Source organism: Lynx rufus, unplaced genomic scaffold, assembly GCF_022079265.1.
Source record: "Lynx rufus isolate CCGP_SWC_20201006 ecotype Redwood Valley unplaced genomic scaffold, mLynRuf1.p SCAF_25, whole genome shotgun sequence".
Lineage (NCBI taxonomy): Eukaryota > Metazoa > Chordata > Mammalia > Carnivora > Felidae > Lynx > Lynx rufus.
This window is the reverse complement of record NW_025814840.1, coordinates 346100-370073: the sequence shown is the minus strand read 5'-3', so window position 1 is coordinate 370073 and position 23974 is coordinate 346100.

Here is a 23974-nt window from a genome sequence, read left to right as displayed (position 1 = left end):
ATAAACTATACAAATGTTAACTGAGTAAAATACCAGTATTTTCCACAACTACCAATCAATCATTCTTATCAAGGATGTGACCTCAGCCAACAGACTCCCATCAAAATAGGCACAGTAATCTTGCAAAATCCCTAAGATAGCAGAGGAGGGAATAGGAAAAGTACATGGGCCTGTCAGCAGACAGGTACAGAATATAAGTGCCAGAGTAAGCATAAATGCAGGAGGAGGAAGAGATAGGACACAATAAAGGGTTAAGGAAAAAGGGGAAATATTTAGATGAGGGAAATGAGTATATGACTGGGCGAAACGAAAACGGGTCTCTAAGTGTTAGAGACATGATAAAACAAGCCCCTTCTGTAAATTCATATTCCCCATAGTCTCCCTTCTTTCACCTAAAAACATGTTTTCCTCATCTTAAAAGCTAGAAGAAACAAAATAAACCACTTCCCTCAGTTGCGAGATCTCTTCTAGCTAATGGCTCCTCTGTCCCTGCCATTTGTTAAACTTTAAGAAAAACACTGGTCTACATTCATATTTGCAATTCTTCCCCTTTTGTTCCCCCCTAAGCTGCCATGTGCTTTCTGCCCATTTCTCTCTACTCGTCCCACACTTGCCGAGATGAGGGACATCTTCCCTACCCAGTCCAGTTGGTATTTTCAGTTATTACCTTACTTCCTTTCTGCAGAATTTCACACTGTTGGGTATTCACTCCGTTTTTTAAAAATTTGCTCATTCTTTGACTTCCTCTCAACCCCATTCTCTTCTGATTATCCGATGGCTCATATTATTCTTGAATATTTTCCTAGCCTCACCTCTTAAATATTGTTTCTGGAAATTCCATCCTTGACCTGTATTTTTTTCTTATTAGTTTGGTGGGATCATTCATTCTTTAACCATCGTGATTTTTCTCGTGAATTGTAATCAATAACTTCAGCCCAAACTTCCAAGTTCCAGGTTAAAGTGTCTATGTCTACCTGAAAGTTTCTTAGGCATCATATATTTAACATATTCCAAGTTTATGTTAGCTATAATCTACGCACTAAAAGGACTTCTTATTTTGTATTCACTGTCTTACCGCTTGTATCTGCTGAGTCATCCAAACACGAGAAATGGAATTCCTCCTGGATCTCTCTCCCTTCCTCAACACAAGTCGAACAATTCAGTGCATCTATCACAAGTCATGTCTCTTCAGATTCATGCCACCCTACCACTTCCGTTTCCTACTGTGGCATTTAGTACCACATCCTGGCCTTCTGGTTTCTGTTGGTAAAGATCTGCCACAAGATTTACCAAACATTCATCCTAAGCAGATCTTTAAATGGCTCCTTTACTTAGAGAATTTGATCATCTTCACCGGGTAAGGAGGCTCTTCTCAACCCCTGTTCTGCCGGTGTTTCCGACCTAATTTCTCCTGCTCTCCTATAAACATGCTAACCCCTGGCCACACACAACTAGAAGAGGTGACTACGAGCCACTGAGTGGCCCTTCCAAGTCATCCTATTTATCATCTGCTTTAATCTCAGAACAACTCACTGAAGCAATGACATTGTTATGTTATCTTATGGATGGGAAAACGGGAGACTTGGAGAACTTTAAACAAGTTTTTGACCGCAGACTCTAACCAAGCAGTTTAATTCCAGAGCCCATGTTTCTTTAAGAAAACCAGGAGAAACGACAACAGAATCCACAGGTCTCAAGGACTGATTTTGTTAAGACATAAGGTTAACCATTTCCCTTCCACCAGTCATTTTCGGAAGATCACCGCCTTGTACATTTTAACGCAAAATTTACAAAACGCACGTTTACTAACCGTTCTGTTGTCTGGTAACCTACTAACATGTAAGAAGACTAGCTGTAAGAGGAGGACCCCCGTGTCCATTCCACACACTATGTGCACAATGAAAAGTGCCGAGCAGAGGGGCCCACGATGGATACTGCCTCTGCACACCCTGGGTGGAGTCCCCGTCCTCTCCCTCCTCGGACAGTGACCGACACGACTGCAGGAACACCCGGTGGAGCCTTTGCATCTCCGCAAGGCAGCATTCGTAGGAATGTTAGTAACAGGGTATCCCAGCGATGTTACTTACAACCTCTGCTTGAGGCACACAGGGCACTTTATCTAGAGGGACGGGACACTTCCCAAAGGTACCTAACGTTGCCGAGTGAACGCGGAGGGTGGGGACAGAGTGCACACGCAGGGTGACAGGAAGAAGAGGCACGCGTCTCCTCAGTGTGACCAGTACAGCCTGGGCAAGCCTCCCCCTCGGGGCCCCGTGCCCCGTCTCCTCTGACCCGCGGACACCACACGGCCCTGCGTCACCAGCAGGGCCGCTGCAGGACATGGTGCAGCAATGCCACACACACAAGTCCTCTCCAGAGGACACTTCTGTGCAAAACCCGTGATTTTCCAACTCCTCGTCTACACGTCAAAAGTAGCTTTTGCCCAGTGTGTACACAGACCAGTAAATGTTGCCAAAAAGCGGTGGACACGTGTTGTGGCCAAGTGTGGTGTATTCTTACCCTTTCTTCCAGCGGTGAGGGCTGCACGAGCCAAGCCTGGTCCTGGACGCTGAGGGTCCTCCGCAGGGACGCTGCGGCTGCTGGGCCGTGGGGACAGGACGTGTCGTCCACACGGACACTGAGAATGTCCGAGCTGAGGTGCCTCCGGGCCGTGTCCCGTCACCGTGGGGACGGGGACGTGTCGTCCACAGGGACACAGAGGTTGTCCGGGCTGTGTCCCATCACCGTGGGGACAGGGATGTGCCGTCCACAAGGACACAGAGGTTGTCCAGGCTGTGTGTGTCCCGTCACTGTGGGGATGGGACATGTCCACATGGACACAGAACGTCCAAGCTGTGGTGCCTCCGGGCCGTGTTCCGTCACTGTGGGGACAGGGACGTGCCATCCACAGGGACACAGAGGTTGTCCGGCCGTGTCCCGTCACCATGGGGACAGGGACGTGTCGTCCACAAGGACACAGAGGTTGTCCAGGCTGTGTGTGTCCCGTCACTGTGGGGATGGGACATGTCCACATGGACACAGAACGTCCGAGCTGTGGTGCCTCCGGGCCGTGTTCCGTCACTGTGGGGACAGGGACGTGCCATCCACAGGGACACAGAGGTTGTCCGGCCGTGTCCCATCACCATGGGGACAGGGACGTGTCGTCCACAAGGACACAGAGGTTGTCCAGGCTGTGTGTGTCCCGTCACTGTGGGGATGGGATGTGTCGTCCACATGGACACAGAGGTTGTCCGGGCCATGTCCCGTCACCATGGGGACAGGGACGTACCGTCCACAAGGACACAGAGGTTGTCCGGGCCGTGTCCCATCACCGTGGGGACGGGGACGTGTCGTCCACATGGACACTGAGAACGTCCGAGCTGTGGTGCCTCCGGGCCGTGTTCCGTCACTGTGGGGACAGGGACGTGCCATCCACAGGGACACAGAGGTTGTCCGGCCGTGTCCCGTCACCATGGGGACAGGGATGTGTCGTCCACATGGACACAGAGGTTGTCCGGGCCGTGTCCCGTCACCATGGGGACGGGGACGTGTCGTCCACAGGGACACAGAGGTTGTCCGGGCCGTGTCCCGTCACCATGGGGACAGGGACGTGCCGTCCACAAGGACACAGAGGTTGTCCGGGCTGTGTCCTGTCACTGTGGGGATGGGACGTGTCGTCCACATGGACACTGAGAACGTCCGAGCTGCGGTGCCTCTGGGCCGTGTTCCGTCATTGTGGGGACAGGGACGTGCCGTCCACAAGGACACAGAGGTTGTCCGGGCCGTGTCGCATCACCGTGGGGACGGGAACGGGGACGTGTCGTCCACACGGACACTGAGAATGTCCGGACTGAGGAGTATCCAGGCCGTGTCCCATCATCATGGGGACCGGAACGTGTCGTCCACACGGACACTGAGAATGTCCGGGCTGAGGCGCCTCCGGGGAGTGTCCCGTCGTCGTGGGGACGGGGACGTGTTGTCCGGACTGTGTCCCGTCATTGTAGGGATAGGCGGCGTGCCGTCCACACGGACACAAGGGGCACCGGGCCCCGTCCACACAGCTCATGGCTGAGTTCTGACGCCCTGAGGCTTCTGAGGAGAACTGGTGGTCGCCAATCTTCTGGCGTCAGCACGCGGCGGCCTGAGGGGAGGCCCGGGGCCGCCACCTGTGGGCTGTAGTCTCCTCCTCCAGTCTGCAGCTCGGGTGCGGCCTGTGAGCCCGGCTGGCGGCTGTGGTGACTGATTATATGTCTCCTCACGCGGAAGGAAGGTCCTCAGAGAGAGAGCGTCTGGGCGGGGTGGAGAGCGTGAGGGGCAGGGCGGAGAGCCGTGGGGCGGGGCGGAGACCCACGGGGCGGGGCGGAGATCCGGAGGCGGGGCGGAAACCGTGGGGCGGGGCGGGGCGGACAGCCGGGGGCGGGGCAGGAACCACAGGGCGGGGCGGGGTGGCGAGCCAGGGGCAGGGCGGAGAGCCGCTGGGCGCTGGGGGGGGCAGAGGTTTGGAGACCGACAGCATTGAGGGTGAAGGGCTGGTGGAGACCATGCTCTCTTCCTTCTGCCTGTCGCTGGGCCAGGCTGGGGCTCTCCTGGCACTTACTGTTCTTGCAGCAGGATCGGCCCCGAGATGTATCTTTCAGTGCTGATGCAGCCCCTTAAAGTACACCTGAGAACCAGGCAAAGAAATTGGTTTTAAACTGCTCTACATAGAGTAGGAAGGAGAGATTGGGTGGTGTCATTCAACTGATTCATCAATTTCACCTGAATTTAATTTCCTGCGTCTCATCCAGGTGTGACCTGGAAAAGTAGCGTAACCTTTTTGCTTTGAATTTCTTATGTCAAGTGATTATGGTAAGAAATAATGAGAAAATGCGTGTATAAGTAAACGGCTCATTACGTGACGCATAGAAAACACTCAAAAGTTGTAATTATTATTCATTATATTTTCAGAAATTAGAAGGGGTAGAGAAGAGAGGAAAAGAAGCAAGGATGCTATGGGAAGAATGTTCCTATTCTCATAATCAAATCCACTATAATTCAAGTTCCTTATTTGGGGATCCAAATACCCCAATTCTTCAACCCATGAGCGAAACCACTTATGTAACATTGTGATGGTCACCTATTTACTTTCTAGTTCCAGCAACTACACATCTACGTAAATATATACACTTTAAAACTTTCCACCTGTAGGAAAGATAAAATTCACCAAGCCAAGAGAATCATTTAAGACTCTGCAGTGTCCAATAACTGTTTCTGTATCCGAGGTATTAAACTTATTATGAAAGCCTTGATCCCCTTTAATACTATTAGTGAAGTTCAAATTTCTATCCTGCAACAAGTTCTTCCTGCTGAGAAGATGAAGCTGATTGAAGTCCATGGGAGGTGGGTATCAGTAAACAGATGGGAGCTTTTGCTCTCAGATCAAGTAACTTCTATATTCTCTCCACATGAGCAGTTTTTTTCTCTTCTTTCCTTTTAAGACAGAGGCACTGTACACTGATCAGGCATTTCTTCACCCAGCATCTTGTGATGAATTTTCTGAAAACTCACTGGGATTTCAAACACACAGTCTGCATATTCAGCCATTAGGTAATCTGCCAAAAATAGAGTTCCCTTTCTACAGAAAAAATGAACCAATGAATTACTTCAGATCTCTACCATTTGCTTTACTGTGATGCAGCTTGTCTCTTTTCGCTACTCCAATTCTAGTTTCAAGAAGTCTGCTTTTTAAAGTTTTTATCAAATAATAAAAAGATTCAAATAGAATACCACTGAAGAAAACAGAGTACAGCCTAATGAAGCCATTACCAACTCCTGATGTGTAAATTCAGGCTTAGATCTTCATCTTCATCTTCATCATCTCTCAGGATACATAGAAAGACACGTATACTCAACATTTCCCAAGATTATGTCAAAGACAATAATCACTTGGATGATTTTCTCCTCATTTGAATGGAAAGCTTCAGAGATGTTCTATATTGCTGCAAAACAATCATAACTGAGCAAAACTGCACTGTCCAAAATAGCCAAAATATGAGATGTAATGGGAAATTAAACTAAATTTGATCCCCATAGGTAAAGAGAATCCAGTTATTACTCATTTGGAAAGGGACAAAGGAGAAGAAAAAATGGGTAGGCACAAATATTTCAGGATATTTGTCTGAAGCACAGGATTTTGCAAGTTTTCAAATTGTGATACAAATATGAATTTTGTAGTTTATCTTTAATAATAACTGGTCTATTCTCTTCTCTTGTTTTTAATTCTGAAGGAAGGAGGATTATGATGCTTTTCAGGAACAGAACCAGCTGTGGTTTGATCTATCATCCGATACATCCCAACAGTGGGAAATACATCTTACTTGATTGATGAAAATAATAATATACTCGTCTTCTGGAGAAAACAAATGTCTACTGAAATTGGATAATGACCTATCCTGCCATCATGCTCAGAGAGTCCTGGGCAGGGGCGCAGGATGCCCCCTGAGAGGTTCGAGGATCTGAGAGTGGGGAGGACCTTACCCCACTTCCCAAACCAGGTTCGGGAGCTATATTGGGCTCTTCATATGACATGCTATGAGGTATGTGTACGCTAAGACTGGCCCAAGTAGCATATACATGTTTCCATTTGTCTTCCCAAGACAGCAGCTGGTATTTTTTCATGCCTCCAAGAAAGCCATAACAGTTAGCTGAGAAAGAAAGAGAGGGAGGCAGAAAGAGAAAGAGAGAGGGAGAAGATCTGAAAGTATCTTGGACCATAACAAGAGGGACCATAGGGAGAGTGACCTAGATAGACCGTGCATAGCAAGGACCTGATCAGAGAGTGTCCATGTGGGCAGGTGCTAGCACAGGAAGACATGAGGTCAAGTGACCCCACCTGACACCACCCAGCTACAATGAATGAGAAAGAAGGGACAATCACTAACTGGATTTAAATGTCACTAAACAAAATCTAGTGCACATGCACCAAAATCCCATTGTCTGATACCAGGCAGAAGAGGCACTTTATAAAATTTGACAGAAAAACAAATACTTCTTTTGCACAACAGGGTACATGGTTTATAAAATTAAAACATTTTTGGACTAGCAGAAATCTTAAAAGTTGTCTACTCCAAACTTTTCATTTAGCCAATAGGGAAGCAAAAATTGGGGCACACGTGTGGCTCAGTGGGTTAAACATCCAACTTTTGATTTCAGCTCAGTCATGATCTCACTGTTTGTCAGTTCAAGCCCTGCGTCGGGCTCTGTGCTGACAGCTCAGAGCCTGGCGCCTGCTTTGGATTCTGTGTCTCCCTCTTCCTTTGCCCACCCCCCCCCACCTCCGAGTAAGTAAATAAACATTAAAAAAACTAAGAAGCAAAAGTCTGGTAAGGTTAGGAGATTCGCACAAACTTCCTCCCAGAGTTAGTGGCAGGGTTAGACCCAGAACTCAGTGTCCTGTTTTCCATTTCAGACTTCTTCTTCTACATCAGACTGCCTCACTGTCACTCTAAAAGCTGTATTTGTATTACTACAATGCAATTATCGTTTCAAAATAGACACAGCTTCATGTGAACTGTGAACATACTCATGCAGGCTTGACAGGTAGGCAACACGGCATGCCAGCTTATTATTCCTGCTTTCAGTGAATGTTAAAAATATGCCATCTGGGTGTTAAAAATGATTTTTGCTTCTGGACTTGCTAGAGGCAAGGAAAAGGACACTTTGTTATTATCACAACTGAAAACAAGTAGTTAAAACCACTTTTGAATGTTTTATTACCAACCTGTCTAATGTATACTTTAAAACTAGGTAGAAAAGCAATCTAGAGTAAATCTGACTTTTAAGTTCATTTTGTCTGAAATAACAAATACGATTTGCAAAAATGCAAATTTCAACTATAAATAAATCATAACAGATACTTTATTCCAGACACTACTTTAAATTTGGGGTTTTTTTTAATATAAATGCTTTGATATATGCCATTTCAAAGCTTTGTTATTAAGCTGATTGCACCAGGTAAGAGCGAAAAAAACCTTTCTGTGTCCTCTGATTACGTGTTACAATTAAGTTCCTTTTGTCACCAAAGCAGAAGTACAAGCATGTGCAAAATCCTAAAAATTTTGTTCATTTTTTTGTATTTTATGTCATGCTAATTTTGAAAAGTTTTCTGATCTCATAACCTTCATTTCCTAACATCAAATCTGACATTTTTCCAATTTTTAAGCTTCATATATTTCACATGTATTCTATTATAAGCCATTCTTTCCTAAAATTGATAAATGGATATTTTTATTCTGTAGTCATTATCTCTTGGTTTAATTCTCTTTTGGGATATTTATAGATGTCACCTATTTATTCTAGTCACAGGAACTCATAAATAACATTGAACAGAAATTAGTACTGTATATGCATATAATTTTTATATCCGTCAGTACATTTGATATTCAAAACAATCTAGTGAGTAGAAATCATTAAAAAATTAGGATAACAGCAGCAACAATGAAGTGATATTGATAGGCAAGTTTATTTAATCATTCTCAATTAAAGATGATTTTTTTAAAAAGCTCAAGGAGTTTAAATTATCAAGGTCAACTAGCTGATATTCCACATATATTTCAACTCAAATGTGTACAAGAGAATTTTACAATAAAACCAGCTTCAGAAGAAACTTAAGAAAAATACTTAACAAATGTAAAATGATAAAATAAAAATATGCAACGTGACATTATTCAGTCACGAGTAGAGAGAAGAAAACAGCTATAGCCATATTGCCCAGAAGACCTGCCACAACTCATCTGACTCCTGCTGAGAAGCTAACAGAAATAATACCACAGGCGTCAGAAAGAAATTAGGTACATCCTGCCATCCCTGTCCTTCCTCATGAGAGTGACGTGGTAATGCCAGATGCTAATGGGAGAGATGAAGTCAATAGTCCCAGGAGCCAAGACCCTCCTGGGTATAGGTTCTAAAACAGACAGATCTATGCAAGTAGAGATGGTTGCCAGAGCCCAGTGGTTAGATTTGAGGATATTTAACTTTTCTGCATCTGTAGTTCAAAAGACGCATGTATCAGGACTCTGCTTTGGGGTAAGAGGCAGCAGGTGCAGTAGGGCCAAAGTTTCCCCACAGAACAAACACAGAACAAAAATAAATTGTATTTTAAAGACACCAGAGAGCTGTAATGCAACAATGAGCTAATGGACTAAAATTCAAGAAAGGAAAGCCTTTCCTATCACTTTCCCTCCTTAATTTCATTCATGATTTATCACCACCCACATTATACAGGGCAGTCACTTACCTGAAACCCACAGCCAAATATCTCTGAGAATTCAGATGTTTTCTAGGTTTAGAAAAGCAATACAGTGTATATATATTCTACTTCCATTCTGCTCCCCACAGGACCTGGGACAGTGACCCCAGATCAAGCCCATTGATATTTCTGTAAATAAAGATATGAATATTGACTCTAATTGTGATGAACAAAGATTATACACAGTATTTTGTTAATTCAGGACAGGAGGCTCCAGAGGAGTTATGACAAAACTTTAGGCTTTCAGGAGTTTTTTTTTATTTCAGAATTGTGCCATAGAAAGTGCAGGGATTTATTATATTTTTATCATTGTCATTAATTGTCTATATGTCCCCCTAAAATGCAGGTCTTGGGGGTCAGGGACCCTCTGAATGCGAATCGTTGCAGCCCAGATCCTATGATAGTACAGGACTCATAAGAGGTTTACAGTAAGTGAAAGAAATGTGTTTTCCAAAAGGATGTCCAGGAAACGAAAATGGAGCTGCTCTGTCAACCAAGATACAAATCTGAGTGCTATTTATTTCTTCATGAGTATTGAGTCATGAGTAACAAGACTTTTCAGCTAAGCAGATCTGAGTGTCTCGAAAAGTCACAGTCCTTGTATACGTTGAGACAAGAAAAATGCAAATGTTTAACGTAGATGGAATGTGGAGAATTATGATAAAATAAGACTTCTTACATTTCCTACTTGAAAAAGGGGAAATAATTTTCCTCAAGAAGACGATCTCTAAGAGCTCTTCACTTAAAATGCACCACTTCTTCCTGGGGAATGGCAATTTATAAACAAAATATTATGAACTGTTTGTGTAGTAAAAATGCAAGGAACAGGGGTCATCCCAATACACAAGTATATACTAATGGCACATTTAGCGAGAGAAAATAGGAAAGAATATAAGGTTCACACTGTATCCATTTAAAAGACATTTCTTAATACAAAATACCTCAGCTTTTCATGCTACTGCAATCTTTGGGTTAAATTAGATCTTGAGAGGTCACAGGGGAGTTAACACCTATGTCACATGGGGGTGGAGAGTGGAGAAGCTATATTGGAGTCTATTTTTAAAATAAACAGATGAATGAGCACAATTGGTAAAAATGCACCAATTAACAAATCTTCATTTTACCATACAGTATGTCTGGGAGTGTATAAAGTCTGTTCCAATATACAGGATGAAGACAATGCCCTTGACTTTGTCCCTGAGCTTGCAGGATGTTTTTTCTCTTTTTAAGAAGTAAAAACAATACAAGAATGTCAATTAGAGGCATGATGGCACGTTCTTCATTAATAAGAACTGAGACAGAAAAAGCACTAGTCTGAGCTGCTAAGGAAGTATGGGGCTTGGACAGAACCTTCACTGGTGTTCAGGGTAAGGGTGAATGGGAGCCACAGGGAATGAATTTTCCTAATGAAAGAAAAGCGTGTGCAAATCTAACAGGGGAACCGGGTGGGAGACAGTGCAATGGCCTAAGCCAAAAGCATTGCCCAGCTTTGGTTTCAGGTGTGGCCACTGTGGGAAGGAAATTACCAGGGAGTAAGCCTTGACAACTCCCTGATCCTTCCCAGGGGTTGTCAAGATGCTTTGCACATGCTTAACACCCTTGCTGCATAAGCAGCTTCTAATTGAACTAAATTGTATACTCTGTTTGCCAACTTAGCCTTCTTTTGACCACACTGGTTTGGGGGAAAATCAAGGAAGAAAAAAACCGCAGGATAGCTTTGAAACATTATTTAAATAGCCTTATTCCTACATAAAATGCTTCTGATCCTGTTCACATTTACAAATAGTACCCAGTATTTGTGACTATATCTTCAGTGCTTTCTTTATATTTCTCTACACATCACGTTGCTTATGAAACCCAAACAGAAAGTGAGCAGTGGGAAGGTGGAAATGCAGTGTAATCATCAAGAATGTGGTTTGGGAATTTGATCATTATGAGTCCCAGAACAATACTTACTGAATTAATAATCATAAGCAAATGACCTACTTTCTCAAAGCCTCAACATATCTTTATTTTAAAGTTTTTATTTGTTTTGAAGAGAGAGAGGGAGGGAGAGAGACAGAGAGAGGGAGAGCAGGGATGTGGCAGAGAGAGAGAGAGAGAGAGAGAGAGAGAGAATCTGAAGCATGCTCCAGGCTCTGAGCTGTCAGCGTACAGCCCAATGTGGGGCTTGAACTCATGGACCGTGAGATCACGACCTGGGCCGAAATCAAGAGTCAGACACCTACTTGACTGAGCCAACCATGCGCTGCAAAGCCTTAACATATTTTATATGACAATTATAGATTAAGCCAATAAAGCACTCAGGACCGAGTTTGGCATATAGTTTGAGTTCAACATGAGTCAGCTGTTGGTATTACTACTAACTGGCTCGACTGCTGAGTATTGTCCAAGAAATACCTTGTAATAATTTGTAAATATTTTAAATTTCATTAGCAACATTAAAATATTACCAACAGAATTGTAATCATTTGTCATTTTAATAATTAAGACAGGCTTATTAATTTTCTGCTTCATAACAAAACTGATGTTATGTGTCACATTTGTTACTGTACTATGCAGAGACCAGTTCATCCCTGTGCTCCTGAGCTTGGAGCTTGTTCACACAGCAGCCTTTGCAGATCAGCACTCCTGCCTCAGTGACATCATTGCCCATGACAGACCTCAGGAATTGTTATTTTAAAGGAAAGGAGTATGTTGCAGAAATAAGAAGTAAGGAAGGTTGCTGCAAAGACCCATCTCATATTTCATCCATTGAAATTTCTTAAATGTCAAGTCTGGACGTTTCTTTGTTAATAAACATTTCTATTTTTCTGAGGAATTTGGATATTAGCTTCAGTTTGACCTTTGTAGTAGAAAAGCATGTAGCTTTCAGGACTTGACAATGATAGCAACTTCTGGAACTTCAACACAGATTTCTTAGAATCCTCATTTTGACACCATAATATGTAGGATATTCTTTCCCAGTGGGAAGGAAACATTGTCTTTTGGATAGACAACAATTTCAGCTGCCAGGAACAAAGCGTGCCTCCCCCTCTCAGCAGCCCTGCGTGCCTCTACTGTTCCAGCATCCTCTGAAGAAAAAATGTATGTTGTGTATCCCATATTTTGTCAGAAAACACCAGTCACACACACCAAACCTTCTGACAATAAATCCATCAGTTCGTGTGTGTTATAGTGCTAAATAGACAAAAATAAAATTTTAACTATAGGATAGCAAAATCACATTATTTTTTACTCCACCATATTAACCCACAAGACTGCCTCAAGAAGTATACACGAATTTCTTCTTACAGTTGTGAAGGAGGATTTATATGTATGGAATTTTTTATTTCTATAAACGTTCATTCTTGTTAAATATGCTGAGAATAAACAAAAATTAATATTTGTAGACTTTCCTCAATCTGTACACAACACAGTTACCTTTTATGTCACTTAGTAGTGCAAACTGTCTCAAGATTTCCCCTTAGTGAACCTTGATTTTACCAGTATCATTTGTAAAAAACAAAAAACAAAAAAAAAACCAACAACAACAACAAAAAAGAAAAACAGGGGCGCCTGGGTGGCGCAGTCGGTTAAGCGTCCGACTTCAGCCAGGTCACGATCTCGCGGTCCGTGAGTTCGAGCCCCGCGTCGGGCTCTGGGCTGATGGCTCAGAGCCTGGAGCTTGCTTCCGATTCTGTGTCTCCCTCTCTCTCTGCCCCTCCCCCGTTCATGCTCTGTCTCTCTCTGTCCCAAAAATAAATAAACGTTGAAAAAAAAATTAAAAAAAAAAAAAGAAAAACAAAGGTTACCAATTACAGACACTAATATATTTTCTTTTTGCATTTATACTGTTACTCCCTTTTAGAAAAAGGCTTTGAGACAGCTAGCCTTTATTTTACTTTTTAATTTTATTTCAGTTTATTTATTTTGAGAGAGAAGACAGAGAGAGAGAGACAAAGAGAGAGAGAGCGGGGGGCGGGGGGTGGGGTGCAGAAAAACAGAATCCCAAGCAGGCTCTGCACTGTCAGCACAGAGCCTGATGCCAGGCTTGGACTAACAAATTGTGAGATCATGACCTGACCTGAAACCAAGAGTCAAGTACTTAACCAACGAGCCACCCAGTGCTGAGATGGCTCACCTTTAAACAATTCCTTTCAACTTATAAAGCAGCCTCTTCTGATTTTTTCTTAGACCCTCACAACAGCCCTATGCATGTATTTGTTATTATTGTGGGAAGTTTGTGATTTAGAAAATTGTCTTGGAATGCTCACATGACTGCCCTAAGACCATATGACCTCCAAATTCCACAGCCAGGGCTCCAATCAGGATTGGCATAGTCTGGATGCTATACTTTTTCCACTCCACCATACTACCCCTTGAACACAGGCAATACCGGAGACTCGTAAAATAAATAGAATAGCTTTTTTCCTACATCATTAAGTGTGAGTCCATCACCAGGCACTCAGAAGTACCAAGAGTTTAAGAGCATGCTAATTTTTTATTCATCTCTACAAGTCTTAGACCTTACTTTGTTTCAAGTTACAGAGTCATCACAGGGCAGAAGCCACGAAACTCTTCCAACATAGAAGCAAAACCTGAATCATTCAGAAGCCCTTATGATCCTGGCATGAAATATGGTGACCAAGCAGAGTTAATAGACTTCTATAATCTCAAGTTCTTTATCTGCTACATTTGGATACAAATCTGATTGCTTCCAGCTTTTTCATCTATGATAGGAGTATCATTCACGACTTTAAAAGCCCCCCAAATGGTCTGGAAGCCCAGTCCCAGGGAAATACCATGTGTCTTTTTTAAGAGTAACAACCAAGACTGGGGTTGATGACTACATTCAGGTGCAAGAAGCTAATGTCTTTGTTGATCCTGAATGGATCATCCCAGAGTAGTTTGTAGTCTTTTATTTATTGTGATCCAGGGGCTCAGAAATTCCCCCACAATACAGAATCTCTACTCTTCACTAAAATATAAATAGACCACATGGATTTAGCTTCAAGAAAACCACGTGTACGTGGATAATGATCCAGCCTATGAAACAATAAGACCATGAGCTAGTTTCTTGAGGATAAAATATAAGTGGAAATAAATCAATTAGGGAAAATATAATGAGATAAAATTTCATCTCTTCAGAAGGTATCTTGTCGTTATTGAGACCTAAGTCATGTTCCCAGGTCTAAATCTTTTCACTGTTTTTTTTTAATTTTTTTTAATGTTTATTTATTTTTGAGAGAGAGAAAGAGAGCACAAGCAGGGGAGGAGCAGAGAGAGAGAGACAGACAGACAGACAGACAGACAGAAACCGAAGCAGGCTCTAGGCTCTGAGCTGTCAGCACAGAGCCTGATGCAGGGCTCAAACTCACTAGCCGTGAGATCATGACCTGAACCAAAGTCGGACGTTTAACCAACTGAGCCACCCAGGTGCCCCTAAATCTTTTCACTGTTAAGGAGTCTTCAAATGTGTCCTCTAATCTAAAATCTTTAATTTAAAAAATTTATAAGACTCTATATGTCAGACAGATCTGGATTCAAAGCAGAATTTTCTAATTTCCCAGTTTGGAAAATCACTGGATCCTAATTTCCCATCTGAAAAGGAGAATAAGCATTTGTGGTTTTCAATATTATTGCATTTATCATACCTAGCACATGGGGAAAATTGAAAGTGAAATTTAGGCTATGACTTCAAGTATGGAAATACTGTATCGCTATGATGCCTTGATTTGTGGTATCCTCAGACCACTAGAACTATGATCCTCACTTTCATTTTTTTCTAAATCTGTAAAATAAGAGTTTTTACAGTTTCTGGGCAGTTGACTAATCCACCTAAAAGTTGTCCAGCCTTGAGAAAATGTGTTTTCACAGATAAGGTTTTGAGATCCTCTCTTTAAAAAAAAAAAAAAAAAAAAAAAAAGTTTATTTATTTATTTTGAGAAAGAGAATGGGTTTGGGGGAGACCACAAGTGAAAGAGGGGCAGAGAGAGAATCCCAAGCAGGCTCAGACCTGTGAGCACAGAACCCAACTCGGGGCTCAATCTCATGAACCATGAGATCATGACCCAAGCTGAAATCAAGAGTCAGATGCTTAACCGACTGAGCCCCCCCCCCCCAGGCGCTCAAGATTTGGGAGACCCTCTCTTCATCTCTCAAGGGGTGTTGACACCTGTGGCTAACCCCTGAATGCCCCTCAGTTTGCGTGCCCTTGTGGGGCTGGGAAGCCCAGAAGGGCTGGGTAATGCAGACATTACCACTGCTGAGACTGGATGGAGAGAGCATCTTCACATGTGACAGATGGGCTGTCTATTGACAGACAGTTAAATCCTAAGTACCCCCAGACTCCACACGTGTCACAATAATCTTTTAAAATAATTGCTGCTGCTTGACTAGTACCCTCAGAAAATTACAAGGCTGTCGATTTATTCTCTAGCTTTTAAAATCCCATCACCCATTTCCCTTTTGTAACAGACTATAATGTCTTAAATTTCCAAAGACAGGAAGTCACATTTGCATTATATATTACATTAATATTTTCCTCACTTCCTCAGTTAATTTTTTAGAAAGTATGGACATTTAGTTCATATTAATGTAGTTTGTGATTAATTATTCTCTACCTCATTAGGACCTTTTTCTTGGCAAAATGGATGTCAGTGTTGAAGGAGGTCCAGTAGGGTAGACAATTTTACATGCATTTGCCACAAATTGTCTTCTGTGTAACTTACTTTAAAAAGAGAACTACTTTTTCCCTAAAATTTTGAGGTTGCATGTTTCTTTTCCAAAATCAAATTTTAGCTTAGTTTTCAAGTTTATCACTCAAGCACTTGATACAGGATTTAAAAAAAAAATTTTAATGTTTACTTTTGACACAGAGAGAGAGAGAGAGAGAGAGAGAGAGAGAGAGAGAGAGACAGAGTTCAAGTGGGAGAAGAACAGACAGAGAGAATCTGAAGCAAGTTCCAGGCTTTGAGTTGTCAGCACAAAGCCACATGCGGGGCTCAAACTCACAAACTGCGAGATCATGACCTGAGCCGAAGTTGGACACTTAACTAACTGAGCCACCCAGGCACCCCCGGGCTTTTTAATGTGTGGACAGAATGGTTATTTAATTTTTTTATAGGAGTACCTTATATTACAACTATATGAAGTTCAACAACACAAGACTAATACACAGAAACCTTAACATTTCCATTGATTTTTTTTTTCTTTCATCAGCCATAGAAGTATAAAGCTAGCAAAGCAAAGTAGGGCTAAGCTTTCTTAAAGTAATAGTTCTCTATCTGGCTTTTCTTTCTTCTTTGACTACGGTATGTTATGGGATTTCACATGAATAATGAGTGAGGTCCACATGTCACTGGGAAAGTCCAGAGTGCCAGACTTTATGTGTCAGAGACTGATTTATCTCCAAATATCCGTTCTCCCTCTTTGTGTAGAAAAAACCCAAAAACAAAAAGCAAACACAAAAACATATTGTAGCCTAGCACTGGGCCACTCAAACAAACAGACAGACCACAACAACAACAAAACATATCCCTTCCACCCCCCATTAGGTAGGGTTATATGGGCTGTTCTTTACAGCTAGGTGAGCAAATGTGCCTAAGGGCTGGCCAAAAAATGTGGGCAGAAAAATCATGTGTGACTTTCAGCATAGAAGAGGATACCTAATGATTATGCGTTCTTTGCACCAATATGAAATTTCTTACTATAACATTTTATATATGTAAAACTGAAAGGCATTTCTGTATTGTTTAGCCCTGGATATTTTATGTTTTCAGTCACTTGTAGCCATATAATCCCGATAGATATAGAAGATAACAAAACACAAACATACATATACAAAAAAAAGAAAGAAAGAAAGAAAACCTGAAACCAGGAGGCCTGGATGGCTCAGTCAGTTAAGCATCCAACTCTTGGTTTCAGCTCAGGTCATGATCTCTGGGTTCATGAGTTAGAGCCCAGTGTTGGGCTCTGTGCTGACAGTGTGGAGCCTGCTTGGGATTCTCTCCCTCCCTCTCTCTCTGCCCCTCCCCTGCCCATTCTCTCTCTCTCTCTCTCTCTCTCTCTCTCTTTCTCAAAATAAATGAACAAACTGAAAATATAAAAAATACTTAAAAAGGGGGCACCTTTGTGGCTCAGTCAGTCCAACTTTGGCTCGGGTCATGATCTCACGGTTTGTGAGTTGAAGCCCTGTGATGGGCTCTGTGCTGACAGCTCAGAGCCTACAGCCTGCTTTGGATTTTGTGTCTCCTTCTCTCTCTGCCCCTTCCCCACTTGTGCTCTGTCTCTATGAAAAATAAATAAATGTAAAAAAAATGTTAAATACTAAAAAAAGAAAACCTGACTGTGCCGTGTGTGTGTGTGTGTATACATATATATCTTATTTTGTGTGTGTGTGTGTAGCCATAAAAAAGAATAAAATATTGCCAACTGCAACAATATGGATGGATCTAGGCTCTAGAGGGTATAATGTTTAGTGAATGCTAAGTGAAATAAGTCTGTCAGAGAAAAACAAATGCCACATAATTTTACTTCTATGTGGAATTTAAGAAACAAAACAAATGGACAAACAAAGAAAAGGAGACAGAAAAACAGACTCTTAAATACAGAGAACAAACCGGTGGTCACCAGAGGGGAGGTGGGTGAGAGAATGGGGGAAACAGGTGCTAGGGATTAAGAGCAAAGGTTGACTTAAGTACAAATACATACAATAAACTATAAATAACATAAAATGAGCTTTTGATAAAAGCTCAAAATATGAGTTGTAAAATATGTTTTTGTTCTAGTCTAACATGGATGTTTCTTATTGTAAAAAGTTGTGGATCCTTTTTGTGTGTCTCTCACTCTTTTCTCCACACTATTCATCAGTGGGTGAAACTTCTTTATGAAGGGCCTCAATTATGAATTAGGGTGTCAGTGAGTAATGCCTCAATATTAGGTATCTGAATAGATTCACATGTGAATCTATTCAGATATAGAATATATATGGTCTGTTTGCAGCACAAGGTTCCTTTTGTCAATTTATGGCTACTCTAACATGAGCCCCAGAAGCAGTGTGCTTTTTATTAAGACTGGCATGGGGTCCACTCCCAAGACATTGAGCAGGTCTGCAGTCAAACCAGATACTCACAGTTGGTCGGTCCCTCAGCAGTAAATTGAACAAGGTGGGGCAGCACAGAGATGGAATTCAAGATCCAAGCAGTCACGGACATGATGACCAAGTCTCCCTGCTCATCTGTCTTCTGGTCACATAATCCAGCATAAAAATAAATAGAATATATATCACCAATTACTTTTAAAAGATGCAAAATAACAGGTGGACCAATTGGGCAGAGGGTACTTAGTTGGAACCTTCAACATCATAGTGCCTTTCATGACACGCACATTTTTAGTTTCTCAAGTACATGTTTCATTGCAAGGATTTTCTTGTGTCTTACTTTATTGTCTTATCTGTCCCTCTGTGTACAAGAAAGGACATTTGTGGCCTGATTGGAATGCAAATGCTTAATTTATACCCTAAATCCTAATAGCCAAATTATACTAGAAAGTATCTCCACAATTTAATTAATATGAGAACCGTGGCTTTAAATCTGTATATTTGCTTTTCTTAAAAAGCATGTTGGGGTGCCTGGGTGGGTCAGTCATTTGAACGTCTGACTCGATTTCTGCTCAGGTCATGACCCAGGGTTGTGGGATCGAGCCCCATGTTGGTCTCTGTGCTGGGTGTGGAGCCTATTAAGGATTCTCTCTCCCTCAGTCCCTCCCCTGCTCATGCTCTCTCTTTATCTCTCAAAAAAAGGCATATTAATGCATGTTGGGTGATGATCATAATAATAAATTAAACTTTGTTAACTAGATTTTTCTTTCATTGATACTGTTGCAAAAATCACATTAAGAAGATTCCCATTGCAAAAATAATTATAACTTAATTCACTTCAGTCCAAAATAGAGAAGGCACTGCGTCACTAACTTGAGATGTCACCATCACCACAACCTAATTAAATTTCTAGTATTTATTCTGATACGTGGAGAGAGAACAGTGAAGAAGCATAAAATATCACCCTTACCTCCAACAAAGCTACAGCTTTACGCATAAAGCTTTCAGATAACAATATTAGACAATGTTGACATGATACAAGGAGGTATCAGATAACTGAAATTTACAATAAGTAAATGCAAAGGAAGAAATATTGGAATAGTCTAAATATTAGGTCAAAGTCTTGAGGAGAAAGTGAGATTGGATAGGGAGAAAAGAGATGCCCTTCAACACTGGTCCCTAAAAATCGCCATTAATGATCATCAGTGACCATATCTGGAGGTGGTGTATATCTAAGTAGGGGCTCAAATTTTAAATTTCTTCAACTACATTATGAACTATGTGAACACACAAACTATATCTATCTTGTTTAGCATTGCAGCTTCAAGACTTTATACAATTTCTGGTACATGGTGAATGTTTAGTATTTCTTGAATGAATAAAAGAAAATATATATATTAATTTCATAAAGGATACTCCCACATGTACTGCAAATAATTTTATTTGGAATAAATGTTAATATTAAGATACAAACTTTGGAGAAGTTCTTCCACTTATCATCTGTATGAGTTTCTCAATTTCTTTGTGCTTCAGTTTCTCATCTGTACTTTGGAGATGACCCTACGTTCCTCACAAGGTTCTTACATAAAGTAACGCTTAAGAAAAATTCTTAGCATATAGAAGGTGGTATATAAGTATTATATGTTTCATTATATTTTTATCATTATGGGAAAGAAAGACCTTTCCTTTTTTCACCAGTGCTCCTAAGCTTCAGGGACTTGCAGGGCATTATTTACACCTAAGCTTTATCCCTGAAATATCTAGTAATACAAAGGGGTTAATTTGATTCTGAAAAAATATGAAAATATTAATGTCACTTTTATTTTATTCAATGTATTTAACAAATGCCTATTGTGTCTATCATTAATTAAGTTACTTAATCCTGAACTAGAATTTGTATTTTGTTTACTTTCTTTTTAAGCTTGATCACCTAGTTTCTTCGAAGACAATCTGTCTCCCCAGTGAGGAAGGTGATGTAGGAAGGTACATATTGGTAAGAAGGGGTGACAAGTGCACTTCTGTGAGAATTATTGGCACATGAGTGAGACGTGTAGTCATTAACCCAGCTAAGAGATGTCCTTCTGTAAGCCGGGAATGAGACAGCTACCAAGATCATGTTGAACAGAGACACTCACTTTCAGTTTCTCTAATCTATCATATATATGTGTGTGTGTGTGTGTGTGTGTATACACATATATATGTGTATATATATATGTGTGTGTGTGTGTGTGTGTGTGTGTATGAGCATTTGAACCTTTTAACATTCCCTCAAATGAAAAAAATATATATATATACACATACATATATATATATACACACATACATATATATATATATATATATATGTATGTATGTGTGTGTGTGTGTGTGTGTGTGTATATTCATTTGAGGGAATGTTAAAAGGTTCAAATGCTCATTTTGAATCATCAGATTGTGTTACTGTACAGTATGATGGGCTATCAGGCAAATCTTCTGTCAGAAATGAGATAATCAAATAATCCTTACTTTCTTGTTTCAAAAGAATCATTGCCTCACATACAGTTTACCTTTAAATATACTAGATAGCAATCTGAAATATAATTTCACAAACTCTTAATATGTACATTGGTACCAAATGCAGATACTAATATCCCTCCCTTTCAATTGATCAACACATTATCTCATGAGTGCACAAATAGTTTGCATCTAAATTTTGTTGATGTTATGTTGGATATTGATATAGGAAAGGAAAAGGAAGGACTAATGATAAGAAACCATGAAGCCTATAAAACTAACCAAGTCAGGTAAGCCAGAGATATCTCTCAGGGAAAAAAAAAAAAGTACTCATGTGTATTTGAATCCTGAGCATTGGAAGGATCATTCACTAGCATTAGTCCTTGATGTTACATAGTGACAAGGCACTGATCTCTCCACCACTTCATTAGTTGGAATACATGTGGAGCAAAAAAAAAAATGCCCTGTTCTCAAGTTCTAGCCCTTTATCCAGAAGACTCTGGAATACGCCACTCAAAGTAAATTATCCTTTAATGACTAAATTAATCCTAGGAAAACTAACGGGACAAGTAGAAAATTTTCTATTCCAAACGTTACCCAAACATTGTAGGTTTTACCTTGTTTATAGAATGGCTGTATGGAAGTCAATGAAGCCAGTGCCAAAGAACCACAAATACACAGATACAGGTCAGTCGAAAGTTTAAGGAAGAGCTATCCAAGAAATCATATTTGGCAAATCAGCATCCAAGTTAAGAGATGAGAAGATAAGCACAGTGCTTTACACACATTTCCCCATTGTTATCCTTCCTGACTACCCTGTGAACTCACATTCTCATCTGGTCTCAGAGATGAGAACACTGAGCTCTCACCGGCCCAACCTCGCAGAGGATGCAAAGCTGCAACCGCTGTGGTTTACTGGGTCAGAATAGCACAGAAGTAAGAGCAGATGACAAAGTAGACCCAAAGTCACAGAGATCAAGTCAATCCTTTAGTGATGTCTGAAATAACTGATAAAAATGCCAAATGCCCTTTGTTCATTTAGAAGTGAACACAGCTCTTCCTGACTGGAAGAGCTTGTTACTCTAAGTAACAATAGATTTTAAAACCATGATTAAATGTATTGTTGTAGCAATTTCTTGACTTTGGTTGAAACAGAAACCACTTCCCTCCCGAGCAATGTTCAGAACATCCAAATAAACTAATGAGGTATGGTGGAATCCCTTCAAAACATATTAGAGCACAATTTATGAAAAACCTTAGTACTTTCTTATGGACCATGCCAGTGAGTCAGATGGAAGAAATTTTTCCACCTAGACTAGTTCATGAGCTTGTCTGGCAAGTCAGTTCATTTATGTAGCACATATTGGTGGTCTCTACAGCCTCCTCATTGGTCACAACTTAGGAGTAAATTTAGTTTAGCTCATTGGCTGTTGGTCACATGGTTAGATTGAAAGCACTTTCACTCAGAATCTACTTCTGTAACACGAGGAAAAGAACAGTTACATAAGACATAGTTTTATCTAACACAATGTACTGAGAAAGTCAAACTTAATTATACTGAAACTCAAGCTTGTTTCATGTCCCAGTGTAGACTGTGAGCCTGAAGCAGGGTCTCCCAGACAGCTTTCAACTGTCCCTGGCCCTGTGCTCCTGGGTGCCTCCAGCTCCTGGGAACACTGCACAAAGATCACTTCAGAAAAGACCTACTGGTCTAGCCCTCACTCCATTATGATGACACCACACTCCTGAGTAATATTTGACTTCATTTCAGATGCGTATTGGCTGACATTTTGTGGGAGACTAATGAATAAATACATATTTTACTGACCACCTGTTGCCATGTCCTTCCTCATCCTTGCCCCTAAGCTACCACCCAGATCTGTTGTTAACACACAGCAGAAGCACCACGGAGTAGTTATCTTGTCACTTAGGAAGCAAGTACAACTTGCTTTGAATGCGATCTTGGTCTCTATATGCATTGCAGAAAGTCTTAGAAGACAGAAGACCTGTTGATTAATATGAAGAAATGGTGATGGTTTGTTTCTCAAGGGTAATATGGAGAGTCACTAAAAATGAAGACCATTCAAAATGCAGCCCATTAGTGGTAAAAAGTAAGCTGCAAATACTGACTGGCAGAGGAATCAAGATCATTTTTATTACTCTTCTTATCTTTTCCCTACTAAATATTTTTATTAAGCTACCAAGAAGAAATCAACTTAGTGTTTGACATTTACCACATTTAATTTCACCATGAGAGAGGGAGAGAAAACACACACACACACACACACACACACACACGCACGCGCGTGTGCACACACACACACACCACATAAGTTAGGCTGTGCATTAACAGAGAAATAGCCCAAAGGAAGGTAGCCACAGGGAGAAGTTCATGCTTTTGGGAGCATAGACAATGTGGTTCCACTGAGTAGATGACATCAGAAAAGTGTAAATGCCAAAGCATGTCTAAAAGCATCAGTGGATAAGGGTCATCTGGGGGCTCAGTTGGTGAAGCATCCGACTCTCGATCTTGGCTCAAGTCAGGATCTCACAGTTTGTGAGTTTGAGCCCCGTGTGGGGCTCTGTGTGTCAGGCTGATAGGGCAGAGCCTGCTTGGGATTCTCTCTCTCTCCTTCTCTCTCTGCCCCTTCCCTGCTCGCTCCATCTCTCAAAAATAAATAAACATTAAAAAATATTTTTAAAATCTCGTCAGTGGATGAGGTATGGTTGAGTATATAAAATTAAGAACCAAATTTAAAATCGTGATTCTATTGACATCAAAAACTGTAAATTTAAGAAACAGATTCTTGAAGGAAGTGATTGAAATGACATTGGATGAAAATCCATTTATAAGGATTTTTCAAAACACATCAAGTCAAATAAAAGTGAATGCATGAAAAGGAATAAAGTTTTACTTACAACAAAGGGACTGATTGTCCTTATAGCTTTTCCTAAATATGAGTTTTATGCTTCTTTTTGGCCAATTTTTAGCTCATGGAGTCAATTTTATACTTAGAAATTATTTACCAAGGTATATGCTTGAGATTTTTAAAATTCACTTTCCTTTTACTGAAACAGACTATGTTCATAAATCACTGATACTTTGCCTCTTT